Source organism: Amblyomma americanum, chromosome 5 (genome assembly GCF_052857255.1).
Source record: "Amblyomma americanum isolate KBUSLIRL-KWMA chromosome 5, ASM5285725v1, whole genome shotgun sequence".
NCBI classification, from domain to species: Eukaryota; Metazoa; Arthropoda; class Arachnida; order Ixodida; family Ixodidae; genus Amblyomma; species Amblyomma americanum.
The window spans coordinates 196119685-196135721 of record NC_135501.1 but is presented as its reverse complement, the minus strand read 5'-3'; the positions used below and the strand labels follow the sequence as shown (position 1 = coordinate 196135721).

The window sequence follows — 16037 nt, the reverse complement described above, 5'->3', positions numbered from 1 at the left end:
GGGTTTCAGCGTTCATCCAAGTGTTGAACTGACATGAATCACGTTTTTACTCGCAAAGCCGTCAACTCAAGTGTCATGATTCACGTACTAAGCAGAAGACCGTTTACTGATATATACAAGTGTTAAACTGACATGGTTCACTTTTGTGGCGAGGAAAGCTGTCATCCGGGTGCACCATAAGTAACTAGTGAGCCGTTAATACCGTAACATGGGATCAAAAAACGATACACAAAAATTGTTCCAGCAATGCACCGGCAGATACACCATGGGACATGGACGTATCCTAGGACAATGTGAGAGAAATTAGGGAAGAGATGGGGGATGCTGTCTGGATTTTAACCCTTTCGAAATTCTGTGAACCCCGTATATGAAGCAAACATCCCCTTCTCTCCAACGTTCTTCCCACAAAGTCTAAGCTTGTTACGTTAGTGCAACCGTTAATAGTCCAATCAGATAAGCCAACGGCTAGAGGCGATGTTGCTCACTCCTTACGACATCAGTGAAGACTTTGATGACGTTGTACTCTTCGGAAGCAGTTAAAGCGTATAGAATGTGGAGATTTTTGCATTACTTTCATTTATACATACACCATCATCGGGGAGATATCCAACATGTCTTTGGTGGCAACGATCTGGCATGCATGCAAGGTCCTTACGCTCATCATCTCCCCCGGCAAGCTTACACGCAACATACATCATTTCCGACTCTATTTGTGCATATTTGTGTAGACTGAAAATTTGCTGCATTTTATAGGAATTAGACACGCGTAGCAGTGATATCTTTATTTCAAAACTAACCCAAGATGATTCATATCACGACCGGTGTGTTTCGATTGCGTTATGCAGCAAAAATAAGTAATACTTCTCAAAATAATTCGATTCGCAAAAGGTGCTTCGATGTAGTCATAAAGACTGATTTCGTCATGTCATTATATTCTGGGTTTCTCGCATTATGTCATGCTAAAAGAGGATAAGTGATTGCATGGTCCATTGTGTGCCGGTATCTCCTTGAGTCGCAAGAAATATGTCACAATTTTTCAACCACCGTGGCGCTTTTTTGCGCAATTGTGTATATATACCCGCAGAAAACTAACAGTGCAGGTTTCAACTTCCGAAAACAAAACAATTGTTGTTGATTAGGCCAGCACAGACTATTTATGAGGCAACAAGATATTTCTTCAATAGCAAAGGAGTCCATCGTCGGAAAGGGTTAAATCCATCGTCGTCGATAAAATTTGGGCATCAGAAAAACCGAAGCTCTCCTTCCGCACTTCGTACCCCTGCTCACATTATTGCTCCAGCCTAGAAATCAACCTAATATCAGAGCGCGCAACCATGTTGTTCCGGTACCTATACGTATAATCGTCGCATTGACATTCTCCCTACCCGTTGGTCTTTATACATAAAAAATCCAAGTTATCCCCGGCGATGCTTGAAAAGCATGATTTTTCACGCATACTTCAAGACGTCTGACGGAAAACTTCATTAACGAGCGCCAAGGGTTTCACTAAATATTATCGCGATTGGCTCCGTGACCCAGTTATGAATGCCGGCTTAGAGAGCCCTGTTATTAGCACACAGCTCCACTCGTCGTCAAGCAGTGTTCAAAAGCTACCGTGCAGGATCTGCAAGTGGTAAGAAGCTGTGCCATAGGTTCGGAAGGAATTCGCAGAGCTTGCCTTATGAGGCTTATTTTGCTTCGTAAGGTGTCAGCAGTGGCGATGTAGTGAACGCCGGTACGGGAACTGTATAACTCGGGTTCCTGGCTACTACATCTTAGTACCTATTTCGCATGGCATTTTTGATTCTAATACAATATATGTGACCGTCCGATTATATTTCTTACCTCACTTCAACTTCCATCTCAAACTGCACCCTCACAAAAACGAGTCAGATCTATCAAGGTAATCACTGTAAAACTAGGGACACACGTCCATTGAAATGAGCTAACACGTGGTATAAATTTTCTCCGTCTCCAACAAGCATACGGTGCGGCTATAAAAAAAATTCTCAGGCATCATATCCTGCTAATTACACCGAACAAGAATATGGGCAACGCGCAGCATTTACTGCGGTAGCAGCATCTATCGAAAGGCTGGGCAGAGTTGAGCGGTTTCGGTAAAACGAATTGCCGAATTAAGACGGTGTGTGCGGTTCAGATACAGTGAACATGAAGTGCTCCACTAGGATTTCTCTGGGCAATTTTGTTCTTATTTTTTTCCTTGCCCATTCGACTCTTTTTGTCGTATGCAAACGTAACGTAAGCGATTATGCCGACTACAGACAGTCGGATAGGCATGTGGAGAAACATTAATAACAACTAGCCCGTGAACTCGTCTAATCACGACACGGTGCCTGATCAGAAGCCTTATACAAAACCGATTCGCAGCCCACACTGTTGAAGCTACACAGCTGACAAAAAAAAAAAAAACTGCAAAACTGGCGCGAATCGGTAAACCTCCGGCGAGTTTATATTTAGCGAAGGCAATTTTTTTAAACGCCGTCCAACTTTTCCAAGTGTAGCAAATTCAGCTAGTGTGTTCGCCCCCTAAAGACGGAAACTAAAGAGGAGACAACTGCGAGTAGCAGTTGCGGACAAACTCAGTGTAATTCAGATCAAACAGCGAAACAGGCTACGCAGCATGGCTAATCCTGAGAGTTAAAACAAACAACAAAAGAGCCAGACTCGCACGACCCACGTGACTTCAGAGATGACTCAAAAATAAAAACGGAGCTCATTCAGCGTTCCTACGGTGCTTTACCACGATCAGGCTAAAACAAAACGCTTTAATGGTACGCTACAAAGATGGCAAGAAGCAAAAAAAAAACGAAAAAACCTCCTACTATACACGATACTGACCGCTTGGGTTGGCTGGTGCAATATTTTTTTTTTATTGGTAACTACACCGAAGACGAGGATAGGAGAAAGAATGACAGCTCCTCTTTTCCCACGACCAGGAACGCACGAGAGTTCCCGTTAGACAGCCCATGAAAAAAAATATAGCCTGAGAACGGTGTCCACACTCACCTTCGGTGAGAAAGAACTGTCCTCTTTTTTTTTCTGGCGTCGGGTGCGTCCCACAGACGCGCGCCGTGAACGTCGACGGGGTTCGTGCACGCCCAGCGAGCGACACGGCGCGATCCCGGGCAGCGGCGAGCGCTTGACTCGGCGCTCGCGAGGTGGCGCGTGGCTTGGGGACGACGTCGGCGGCGGGGTTCGAAACCGAGCTGCGCGCGCGCTCTCCGAGCAGCAGCAGCGGCGGCGGCAGCAGCAGCAAGCGGCCTCTCTCCTGAGGGGGGTGCAGCTCGTCTGCCGTCACGGCGAGGGAGCCCAAGAAAGAAGACGCCGCCGACGGAGACCCGGGTGCGACTGCGCCGCGGCGGCGGCTGCGCGGGCGAGGGGGGGTGCGAGCGGTGGCGGCGGGGCGGGAAGGAGACCGCCTCCGAAGCACACGCCCAGCGCCCCTTGAGCGGCGGACGGGCGCCGTCGTCGAGTAGCGCCGGTGCCGCTGGCCAGGCATCGACGAAGCGCGCTCGCGCTCGCACGCGCTTCGGCGTGGGCGCGCGCTTCGGCGCGGGCGCTCTCCCTTCGCGTCGGCTCGCGGGAGCTGGGCTGCTCCGGTTGGCGCTGCTGCTGGTGATGCTTTGCTGCTTGATTTATAGAGCTCTGTGTCTAAACAGTTTGTCTTTAACAGCTCCTTAGGCTACGCGAAAGTTCGGAGCTACGACAAACGACGTGGTTCGAGCATGTTTTGTTGGGAGCAGTCCCATGGCGACGGACGGACGAGAGCGGCAAACACAGAGGGCGCTTTTCTTTCTAGTTTTTATCGTTGATCTTTATTGTTTTTTCTTATTGCCCACAACAAATCATGCGTTGCGAACTATCTCCAACTGTCAGTATAGTTGCTCGACTGGTACCTTTTGTGGCTATATTTTCCTATTTCTTGCCGTCCCTTGTGTAAGACCTTTCCTGTGTCCTTTAAGGTAATAAAATGAAATGACTAGTTCTTGAACGCGAAGAACTTTGGCACGAAATTTATTTTCATAACCATCATCGCCACCCTAACTGCGTGCAATGTTGGTAAAATGCTCCTCTCATATCCCTTAATTAACCCTGTCCCGCGCCAGCTGCGGTGACTTTATACCTGCAAAGTGCCTGATCTCATCCGCTCATGTGACTTTATGCAGCAACCTGAATTTATTTTATACTGACGCAAATAAATTAATGGCGTGTGTACACGCTGTCTTAAGCCCTCAATATGAAGGGGCTGCCAAGTAATAGATGCTCCAGATTGCTTTTTATCCCTGAAAGACATGTGCCCTTAACTATCCAAAAGATTCGATATGATGAAGCTCCCATATAACGAATGCGATCCGCTGTGCTGATCCAGTAGCAATTCCACCAGCTCGGTCTTCACTGGTTCTGATTCACTGACTGCTCTGCGAGCTCCCTGAGAAATGTACTGTGTAAACTCCCTGCAGTGAGATTGACCCCAGATCATGCCAAACGGCTCTTGCAGCGCGCACGAATTACTATTCTCTCCACTGTTTCAGAACTGCAACACACTATCACGGGAAGTAAATATTTAGAGGTGATCAATTGGATTGATAAGGAAGAAATGCGAAAGCATTCTTCTTTCGATCGCCGATCTATTCCCATTCTGATTCCATTCCAAGTCCATTGTCTTTCACTCTCCAACGTATTATAATTCTGATTCTGTTCCAAGTGCGACCATGCAACTAAGCCAAATGTGTCACATTGCTAGATCGTGGCGATCCTCATACCATTACCGTTACAGTGGCGCAGCGGTTAAGCGATGCGCCACTGCACCGGCAAGTGTTTGTTTCAAACGCAGCCACCGATGGGGCTTGTGAGACTAAGGTCGCTCTTCCCGAGCAATGCGCGAAGGAAGAGCTCCCGCAAGCCTCATTTTAGCACAGATAGTTCTTCGGAAGGCTGTATATTTTCCACATAGGCGTGGTGACATCTGACCTCCTTCCTCCTTAGTAATTTTAATTTTTGCTGAGTCATTCTTCCTGTGGCGTCTCCCTCATCTATCCTACAAGTGGGGAGGGGGCAGGAGGTATGTGACGGTTGGCAGGTGCATGGTAGGTGGGAAATAGGGAGAGAGAGAACGGTTGACAGATGGAGAGAGGGAGATCCATCTAAACAACATCTGCCAGTGTTGGGAGGTGTAGTCTTCGTCTTCATGACCCTCCTAATGATATCGCATTAAAATGCAGCGCTTTCAACTAGCGTGTAACGCGAATGATCCAGGGTTAGCTGGCTTGTAATCACGAAGAAATGTAGGCATAATAGAATTGATGTACTGGAGCGGATGCAGTGGTCTAGTGGTTATAGTATCCGCCTCATACACAGCTTTCCTGTATGGAGGGATGGATGGATTGAATGAAGATAGTGGGTTCCCCTTTGAAACGGGGTGGTGGCAGTTGCCGCCATGCTCGGGTTTATTTTTTCTTTATATTTATTTAATGGTGTTATGAATTGGTCTCACAATTCGCCATATTCATTAAATCCATACTCAATCCTACGCTTCTAACCTTATGTCACCTCTCTGCTTTTGATCCACCAATCTTTCAACCGTTTTTCTTTTTTTTTTCTAACTTCCATTGCAGATTCATTCACATGACCATTGTTATCACTAAACCCTGGGGCCTCAGGGAGAGTGTCTGCCCCTGCATCGACATCCGAATGACTGCCATCACATTCGATTATGAATACATTTAGTGTTCCTAGCAACAAGCTAGCAACAAGCGCCATCTGTTTTTCGCCAGAAAGGAATACCATGTCACTCAATTAGGATATTTTAAACTTGTAATTTTGAGAAAACTATAGAGAGTTCCGAGGGACTCTGCGCGAACATGGTCGTTACGAAATTTGGCCTATAAAATGCTTCGTGCGCTCACGCAAGCTATTTCCCACGTCCGTACAAAATCAATGGGATGTAACGAAAATTTGAAATTCCCGCGGTGATTGAGTGTTCAGCGCCACGCGGTAAGTGGTGGCAGCCGGGCAAACGAGAAGCGTTTATTTATTTATTTTTATTTATTAGATACACCCAACTGCCTCTTGCCAGTCCAGGAAGGAGTGAGTGAGTACACAGTCGGCACTACAAGTCAAAATAACAAAAACATGAGTTACAAGGAACCATGAGAAAAATGCTTAGAAATACAGAATATTGCGTCGGTAAAGGCAGCTTATAAAAATAACAATAAAGCGGAGAGTTAATGGGGAATACCTAAATAATCTGCGATTCGCTGATGACATTGTCTTGCTGAGCCACAGGAGGTGAACTGCAAATCATGATCAATGAGTTAGACAGGCAGAGCAGAACAGTGGGTCTAAAACAGCAGTTCTCAATTGGCAGCGAGGTGCTGGAAGTGATAAAAGAAATACGTCTACTTAGGGCAGGCAGTGACGGCTGATCCGGATCATGAGAGGGAAATAACTAAAAGAATAGCAATGGGGTGGAGCGCATATGGCAGGTTCCCTCAGATCATGAACAGCAGGTTACCAATATCCCTAAAGAGAAAAGTATGCAACAGCTGTATCTCACCGGTACTCACCTACGGGGTAGAAACGTGGAGGCTAACGAAAAGGGTTCAGCTTAAGTTAAGGACAACGCAGCGAGCCATGGAAAGAAAAAATGATAGGTGTAACGTTAAGAGACCGTAAGCGGGCAGAGTGGGTGAGGGAACAAACGCGGTTTAAGGACATCCTAGTAGAAATCAAGAGGAAGAAATGGGCTTGGGCAGGGCATGTAATGCGAAGGCAAGACAACCGCTGGTCATTGAGGGTAACGGAGTGGATTCCAAGAGAAGGCAGGCGTAGCAGGGGGCGACAGGAGGTTAGGTAGGCGGATGAGATTAGGAAGTTTGCAGTCATAGGGTGGGCGCAGCTGGCAAAGGACACGGTTAATTGGAGGGACATGGGAGAGGCCTTTGCCCTGCAGTGGGTGTAGTCAGGCTGATGATGATGGACACTGACGTCATGAAACGAAGGAAAAGGAAGCAACACGCCAATGCAATGTTCAAAAACAGGAAACTGGTGACTCTGAAACTAACGCGCTTCGTTGCAAAGGATTCGACCAAGGACATACTAGCGACTTCTTGCGGTAGAGCATTCCACTCTGCTAGAAGTCTATAGGCTGTCTATAGACCATTTTTGTAAGGCAAACGCGGGCTGGAACGAGGACATCTACCCAGCCCTGGATAATGATAGCACCTGTTTATATGAGTCTACGCTGCGAACTTAAGTTTTCGAACTTATAAAAAATGCCGGAGGGCTACACACAACGATTGGTTATCAGGAAAGGAAATGGTGCAGTAACTGTCCCACTTCATGTTGGACACCTGAACCGCGCCGTGAGAGAAGGGAGGAAGCTGGCAGTGAAAGAAGAAAGATAGGAATTGGCCCTGTTGTTGAGGGCTCCGGAATAAGATCGCCTGGGGATCTTTAACGTGCACTCACCTCGCACAGCACACGGGCACCTTTTGCGTTTCGCCTCCATCGAAACGAAGGTGTCATACAAGCTGCCCGATAAATTTATTACCTTCCGAGAGTCCGTTTATGAAATGCCATTTAGAGTCATCCACGTATCCAGTGTGTCATCAGTCTATAACAGACTACATAAGTGCGATAGAAAGTTATAAAATATCATGAGTATATTAATAAATTTCAAAGTAAATTTATAAAGTTCAGCGACTGTACTCATGAAGTAGCATAAAAAGTCTCATACTTGTAGAAATTTGCATGATGATGTAGGAAGTCCTTTATAAATTCATAAAGTGTGAGTATGCATAAAGGGTAATACAACTTTATAAAGTTCCGTGAGCCTATGGAAAAAGAAAATGCCTCGACGATTATACTGGCCCCGGTGGTTTTGGGAGTAAGCCCTGCCTCCGAGAGTATAGGAAGGTACATTAAAGCTCTACCTGTAACTGCAGCGGTGACCACTACAGTGGTTTGAGCGCCCGCCTCGATGTCGGAGGTATGCGGGAGGGGAGGGGATGGTGGGGCAATCTCTCCTGTGACGCCAGGGTACTCGCAAATTTTGTCAACAAGCACAAGCGCCTGCTCTCGTCTTGTACACGGCTTCTCTCGTGTGAAATTCAAGGGGAAATGCGTCTCTGACCTCATCTCGTGCAGGCCGAAAAATACGTTCACAATGCCGCTCTTTACCAAAACTTCTGCTTAAATTAAATTATTCTTAATGAAATTGAACTAAAATTAATTAAATCATCATTTTTCGTCACCATGATTTCGCTGGACGTTAAACCGAAAACCATCCGGGTTGACTCTCTACAACGTTCAGTATTGCTTATGGTGCTGCTCGGCCGCATAAAGTAAATGAATGAATAAGTGAAGGAAGGAGTCAGTCAACAACTAATTTGTTAATGATTCAACAAATCAACAAAACAATCAATGTACCGATAAACCAATAAACCATTCAGTGATGCAAGCTCTTGTGCAACCACCTGTCCTGAATGCAAGGAAACCGTCACCTCGTGGCTGAGTTTAAACGCGAAGCATCGTATCATGAGATGCGTTTACATGAATGGGACAGAATGCGTCTTGAGTAGACTTTTCGAGAGAAAGAGCGATTTTTGGGAAGGAAAGACGCGTACACGATTGTGACAGAATGCGTCTTGAGTAGACTTTTCGAGAGAAAGAGTGAATTTTGGGAAGGAAAGACGTTTACGTGTATGCGGCAGAATGCGTCTTGAGTAGGCTTTCGAGAGAAAGAGCGATTTTTGGAAAGGAAAGACGTTTACATGAATGCGACAGAATGCGTCTTGAGTAGACTTTTCGAGAAAAAGAGCGATTTTTGGGAAGGAAAGACGTTTACATGATTGTGACAGAATGCGTCTTGAGTAGAAATTTCGAGAGAAAGAGCGATTTTTGGGAAGGAAAGACGTTTACATGATTGTGACAGAATGCGTCTTGAGTAGACTTTTCGAAAGAAAGAGTGATTTTTGGAAAGGAAAGACGTTTACATGAATGCTACAGAATGCGTCTTGAGTAGACATTTCGAGAGAAAGAGCGATTTTTGGGAAGGAAAGACGTTTACATGATTGTGACAGAATGCGTCTTGAGTAGACTTTTCGAAAGAAAAAGCGATTTTTGGGAAGGAAAGACGTTTACATGATTGTGAAAGAATGCGTCTTGAATAGACTTTTCGAGAAAAAGAGCGATTTTTGGGAAGGAAAGACGTTTACATGATTGTGAGAGAATGCGTCTTGAGTAGACTTTTCGAAAGAAATAGCGATTTTTGTGAAGGAAAGACGTTTACATGAATGCGACAGAATGCGTCTTGAGTAGACTTTCCGAGAGAGAGAGAGAGATTTCTGAAAAGGAAAGACGCGACTCGTCCTCTACTTTCTCTCACGATATTTTTGTAGCTTCCCTGAAAAAGTGGACTCGAGTCGACTTTCGCGTTCAAGTAAATGACGTTATGGAACTCGGGAGCTGTACGATTACACGACTGTTTGTTTGGCCGCGGTACATGTACCCCTTCTGCTTTCAGCATGCAGGCGTGGCAAAAGTTTTAGCACGAGAAAGATCTGGGGTTAGTATGTTTCACATATCGCTTGAGGAAAGGAAAACGAAAGATAGTATTATAAATATTTCAGATCACAAAGTTATGCCGCAGGTGACAGCTAGTCCTGCCGAGAAACATTATTCTTTTTCTTCCACTTTTGCTAATGAGGAATTAGCCACGCTCAAGGATACCAGACATCGTCTAGCACATAGGTAGAAACTGGCAGTTGTCTGAATAGATTCTGCGCAGTATTGGTTTTGGTTTTATGAGGTTTAACGTCCCAAAGCGACTCAGGCTATGAGGGACGCCGTAGTGGAGGGCTCTGGGTAATTTAGACCACCTGGGGTTCATTGTCGACCACTGAACGAACTATCCGCAGGATCATCTTTGAGCGCTGTGCCTCTTTCCCGCTTTATATCGGTGCAGTATACGCAACAAGGCGAGATGATAGCACAGCGCGAGCAGCAAACCTGTATAATAAAAATCAAGCGTGTGCTTAGGGTCATTGTACCAAACTGCAAGTGCGCAACCTTTGTTTCGAAAGATTTTGCATTTTTTTCTGTAGGAGCAAAAAACAAACATATATTTACCAAAAAAAAAAGAATTTTTGGAAATGCTTCCATGACGTTCCCGCGCGTTTTGCGCTGGAAGTGGTGCATGTATACGGTCAGACAGAAGAGCACACGCCTCCCGTTTGTAGCCCCACAGCAGCAGCTCCCCGCCGTGACGAATCGATTCTCAAGCAACGGGGGAATGGGACAAGTGGTCGTGACGCTGATTCAGTTTCCTATGTTTATAGGCTTACTGCCGATGACAATTAGCGGTGGCTCTGATAAGAATAAAGACATCTGCTGTTCCCAAGTTCCCTGATCTTTTACACCTACAAATTTATCAAACACGTTTTCCCGGATCTACGACTTATTACTGTTAGATTTAGTATTAATAGCAGTTGTAGTTAGTTGCAGCAATAGTACTAGCAGCAGCAGTGGTAAAAGTGGCAGCAGTAGTTTAAGTTACTGTTGTAGGAATAGCATTAGTATAGTAGTTATAGCAGTAGTAGTAGCAATATTACGTAGTAGCAGTGGTAGTAGCAGCAGTAGTAGTAGTAGCAGTATCACTTGCAGTGGTAGTAGTAGTAATAGCACTTGCAGTAGTAGTAGCAGTAATTGTACTAATAGAAGTAGGAATAGTAGCTGTAATAGTATAGTGGTAGAAGCAGAAGTAAAGTAGCAAAAGTAGTAATAGAAGCAGTAGTAGTAGTATTAGCAGCAGCAGCAGCAGTAGCAGCAGCAGTAGCAGCAGCAGCAGCATTAGTAGTAGTAGTAGTAGTATATGGTTACAGTAGTAGTAGTAATAGTAGTAGCTACAAAAGAGTTCCAGGACACGCATTCATAAACTGGCAGATCTTTGGTGCAAACTGGTCATCAGTAGTGACTTTTATTTTTTCTTTGAAAAATTTCAAAAACAAAAAATGATTGCTCCCGAATGCAGTTCACACCAAACGGTAGTAAAACTCAGCGGTGAAGCTATTATCAGGCAATGCAAGTCGCATGTATCGCTCCAGTAAGACCAGCTGAGCTATACGAGGTGGTGCCACGTACTTTATATGATGCAGCACCGTTAACCATATACAGCCTGCATTTCAGTGAGCAGCACTGCCCCACACTTTCTTTTGCCATTCCACAGGCGGGAAACTAGTTTTGTGCAGTGTTGCGAAGCCTGTAAACGCTAGTTAACGGGCGGGAGGTCCGAAACGTTTGAGGCTCCATCGCCATACCTTTTACACTACAGCCAGTCCTTTTCAACCCGGGTCATGAACCGGTTATGTCTCGCCTAAAGAGCAGATCTCGCGGTGTTGGTCTTAGATTTGTGAAGAACCATAGGAGACGACGAGGCGAATAGCGAATAATAAACAAAACATGCGAAGAAGTAAATCAAGAAGACTAAAATGAAGAAAAGAAGTAAAGAAAAAGGAGACCGGTTTCCTGGAAGAAAGAGCAGCCACCGTAGGATCTTGCCCCGCACCCGCACACACAAGCGGACGCAGCTACAACCTCTAAGGGCCGGTGGAACCGGCCCCCGTTTCATGTCCGGGAAAAAAAGAAGCATGAAAAAGGTGACCAGTAAAGGAACCAAAGCCGGTCGCGGAGAAGGCGGGGGTATAACACCGAGTTTTCCCAGGTTTCGTGGCCTCCCCCCCCCCCCCCCCCCCCCCCCCCCCCCGTGGCCTCCCCCCCCCCCCCCCCCCCCCCCCTCTATCCAGATCGGGAGCAAAAGGAAGACCCAGTCCTCGCTGGGGAGTGCAGACGCATCCAGGTGTACTCCCTCCCCATCTCGGGTAGATGGGGAAGAAAAGGGAGCCGGTGGCGGGGGAAAAGCCAAGAAGTGTTCCTTAAGAAAAGCGATCTCGTCTTGCGGGCATATACAGGAGGAGGAAAGCCAGTCGTCGGTGAGGTTGTGCTTTCTGCGGAGAGCCGGCACGGGCCAGCTGAACCAGATGGCTGCGCCGAGCGCGTATGACGGGAGGCGAGTGAGAAAGAGAGGGAGGGGGAGAGGCGACATTTGCTTTCCGATTGAATGGTCGCTCGATTGTCCTCCGTGAGGGAGACCGGAACAATAAAAAAAAAAGAGGAAACGTCACCAGGAACGTCATACAGAAAACAGAAACGTCATAGAGAGCGTCACACAGAAAAGCGAAACTTCGTAGAGAGAGAAGCGAACGCTAGCTCGTCCAGGCTGCAGTCGTCTCCGATTGCGCTGCCAACTTGGGTCTTTTCAATTCGCTCCGTTCCGTCGCGCCATATATGCAGTTGATTCGCGGGATCTTCCTGCAGATGGAGCGGAAACTATTGCCCTCTCGCTTATGTGTGACCGCGCGCGCGTCTTGTGTGCGGGGAAAGGCGCACGTTTTGTGTGTGTGTGTGGGGGGGGGGGGGGGGGGGGGAGGCACAAGTCGCGCTCCATTGACACCTGCGGTGGGTTCGTATAAGCCGGACGTCTTGTGTGGCGCTGGTACACGATATGATGGCTAGACGTTGGTTGGCTGTTTTTTTTTTCCGGTGCTTTTAACAAAATTCAAACATTTGGCTCCAAGAAACACGTGCGAAAAGAAACAAACAAATGCTCCACTTTTGCAGCGAGCAAATCTCGCCTAAGTAAATGAAGAGAAATAATGGTCTACTAACGGGGCACGCAGCATTGAAGGGGGCTTTGAGTTAATATTGACCGCCTTATTTAATATGCTTCTGTAAGCCTCGGTGCTGGAATAATTTTGTACGTGGTCGATATCAAAATGCAGTCAGCGTGGCTGTGGGAAAGGCTATGCAACGGAAGGGCTATACGCACGACGTTGAGCAAAGAGAGTATTGTTTTTCGCATGGTGGAAGATTCTTTGGCTATTGCATAAGGTATAGGGTGTGTTCAACAGTGGCGTTTCGTGCAGGCCTTCGACAGGCTCGCATCGGATGTCTCCCCGGCTGTGGGCTCGCAGCTTCAGACTCTGACCTTTTAGAAATATTTGCAAGACCTTTGCATTCGTCCGGGTCTCTCTACATTTATGCATAGTGCAGACTCGAATCTGTTGCAAGGGTTAACCGAATAAGTCATTAGATGCAAGTCATGAGTTTCTTTCTTTCTCTCTCTCTTTTCTTTCTTCCTTCCTTCCTTCCTTCCTTCCTTCCTTCCTTCCTTCCTTCCTTCCTTCCTTCCTTCCTTCCTTCCTTCCTTCCTTCCTTCCTTCATTCCTTCCTTCCTTCCTTCCTTCCTTCCTTCATTCCTTCCTTCCTTCCTTCCTTCCTTCCTTCCTTCCTTCCTTCCTTCCTTCCTTCCTTCATTCCTTCCTTCCTTCATTCCTTCCTTCCTTCCTTACTTACTTACTTCCTTCATTCATTCATTCCTTCATTCCTTCTTTCCTTCCTTCCTTCATTCCTTCCTTTCTTTCTTTCTCTCTTTCTTTCTCATTCTGCGAGAGCAAATTAGCAAGCCTGGGGTAGATATAATAGCTATGCCTTTTTATGGGCCTCAACAGTTGTCAACTGCCGCAGGTAATTACGAATCATACAACACACCTTATTTCTTTGAATCAATTCTGCCGGTTCCTTCCAGTACCTGACGTAACTAATCTCTCGACCTCCTCCATCGATCACCTACGGTCTCATCTTAGAATAATTGGTTCAAATTTCTAAATGTTGACCGCACTCTGGCTGTCTTAAAACCCCGAATCGTGTCAGTTCTCTCTGATGACGTCGTTTGTTGGGGGCCGGATAGCTTCTCACACGGTAAGAACACGCTCTATCTTTTACCTGGCTAGGACACAACGATCGCAAATATTGTCCATGGCGTAAAACTGACGGTACAGCATTGCGACCTTGAGCATCGGGCTATATAGCCTTTGAAAATAAAGCGTTTTTTTTTTAAATGATAAAAGTTTCAAGAATTCATTCTTATCCGTACCGCGAGCTTTCAGGCCGGTTTGTCCGCAAGAATGTGAACGAACTCTCCAATATTGCCTGTAATCGAATCCTCCCCATGTGCTTGAGAAAGATTGGTTTTAATTCGGCCCAAGCTTAACAGCGAGACATTTCGCTTAGGAGGCGCGAAAAAATAGTCCCAACGATGTCCTTTACGATTTCGTGGCAGGTGTGGTGTCGTGGACAATGTACAATTAACACGAAAGGGAATACTGAGCGTTCAAGTGCAAATTACTACTCTTACCGCGAACATAAGGAGATATGATGATGATCATTCGTCTACAGAAAAAATCATCCGCAAAAAAAAACGAAGAAAATCAATGTTTCTTACTCATTTACTTCATTAGACATTGTTGGTTGCAAACTAAGAAGACATTCCCTTTTAAAGGAACACTGAGATCAACTTCATCCCATTACTGTCTCTGTAAAAATGGATTCATTGGTTCTTTCTGGAAATGTTGATGGTTATCCGGCAACATCTACCCATTTTTCTTCAGTTTCTCGTTAAAATTTTTCGACCTGTATGTGCGTAGGACGTCGTATAATTACGTGGAGCATGCGTTTTGCATGTATGCGTGTTTGTACGTTCAGTTGTCAGTGCAGAGTCTCGCGGCGAAACGAAACGCGAAGGATACAAGTCGATTACGAACGACAGCGAAGAATATCACGCACGTATAGTCCCAAAACGCACAGCTTCTGTGGCGTTACATTCACTCTATTTAGGGGAAAAAAAATGCTGCAGTGGCTAGCTCGAAACGCCGACACAATATATGCAAAATTGGTTCGACATTTTCTCATGGAGCAATCAAAATCTACATCCTAAGCATTATCTTACCGACAGTGGTGACGTGGGCAGATTGGCGATGATTGATGTTGGCTCCATTAAGGACTAAACCTAGGCAAGCACACTGGCACTGCTGACGCAATGCCGATGCAATGTCGAGCGGGTATGTCAGCATGCTGCCACCATCGAAACGTTACCGGCTACTTGGGGACCGATTAAACCTCAATGTGTGCCGTATGCACAACAAATCATGGCAAACCCAGCTAGATCTGCCGATTGTTCCCAAAGTCGCCCTTGGTGGGCTAAAGAATTCGGCAGGCGGGCTCTGGGGACTTTGTGTGCATTCTGTCCATTGGCTAACCCGTACTGTGCATGCCCTTATAGGTGACTGTGAACCAGCTGTCCACATCCCTTCCAAACAATGTCTCTTTTGTTTTTTTCCGTGTCTATGCAGCGCAAATATATATTTTAGTATCTATAACCAACTCGACCAGCAACATCCTCTCCTGAAGTGCAGTCCACGCAGGCTGTCCAGAATAGGGCGTAAGTGGTGACTGATTACCGGAGCCCAAGTAGCTGGGTTGCCTATACACGGCCTGGGAAAGACTGCTGGATCAGACAGGCGCTGCCTACAATGACCCGAGCTGGGGTTCACTAGAAGACTACAGTGTGCTGAGAACAATGGACCTGTTCGGAGAGCCTACCACCGGGGCTGGCTGCATATCATAAGAAGAATAAGCCTTTCACTTTCGGCTTGTCGCAACTTTCAGTACGTGTCGATTAGATGCTGAAACATTGCAGATGGCTACCTTCGTTTCTATATTTTCTCTGTCACTGTTTACCGCTGGTAATGAGGCTGATCATTTATGCAGAGAAAGAGTATGCGTGATCTTGTTGTGCGAGAATTTACTTACTTTGGTCGTTGTTCTGTTGCCCATGACTTTTCCAATATGTAAAGGGTGGAGCTGGGGTTTTAGACTGCTTGTCTTTCAGCTAAAGAATCATTTGAAGGTCCAGCGCCTACAACGTCGCCGTGTTTTGATCCCGTTTTTCTTTCCGGCACATTTAATGCAATGGTATAAAAAGAAGCACAGCGCTTGACTTGTGAAGGAGCCGCACATAGAGAAGATACCAGCTGCGAAAGTCCATTCGAAACGTCACAAGAGAGGGAGAGAGGAAAAAGGTGTTTTGAAATATCAGTCATACAAGCCCCAAAACAAAA

General features: G+C 46.1%; 1 protein-coding gene across 1 annotated transcript in view; it reads right to left on the bottom strand.

Annotated features, from left to right (window-relative positions):
- Positions 1-3373, bottom strand: part of pros (homeobox protein prospero) — a 214718-nt gene extending 211345 nt beyond the window's left edge. Inside the window, exon 1 of the mRNA XM_077666287.1 lies at positions 3028-3373. The gene's annotated coding sequence lies outside the window, so the exon portion shown is untranslated. The remainder of the gene's footprint in view (positions 1-3027) is intronic.
- Between the last annotated feature and the right edge of the window lie 12664 nt (positions 3374-16037).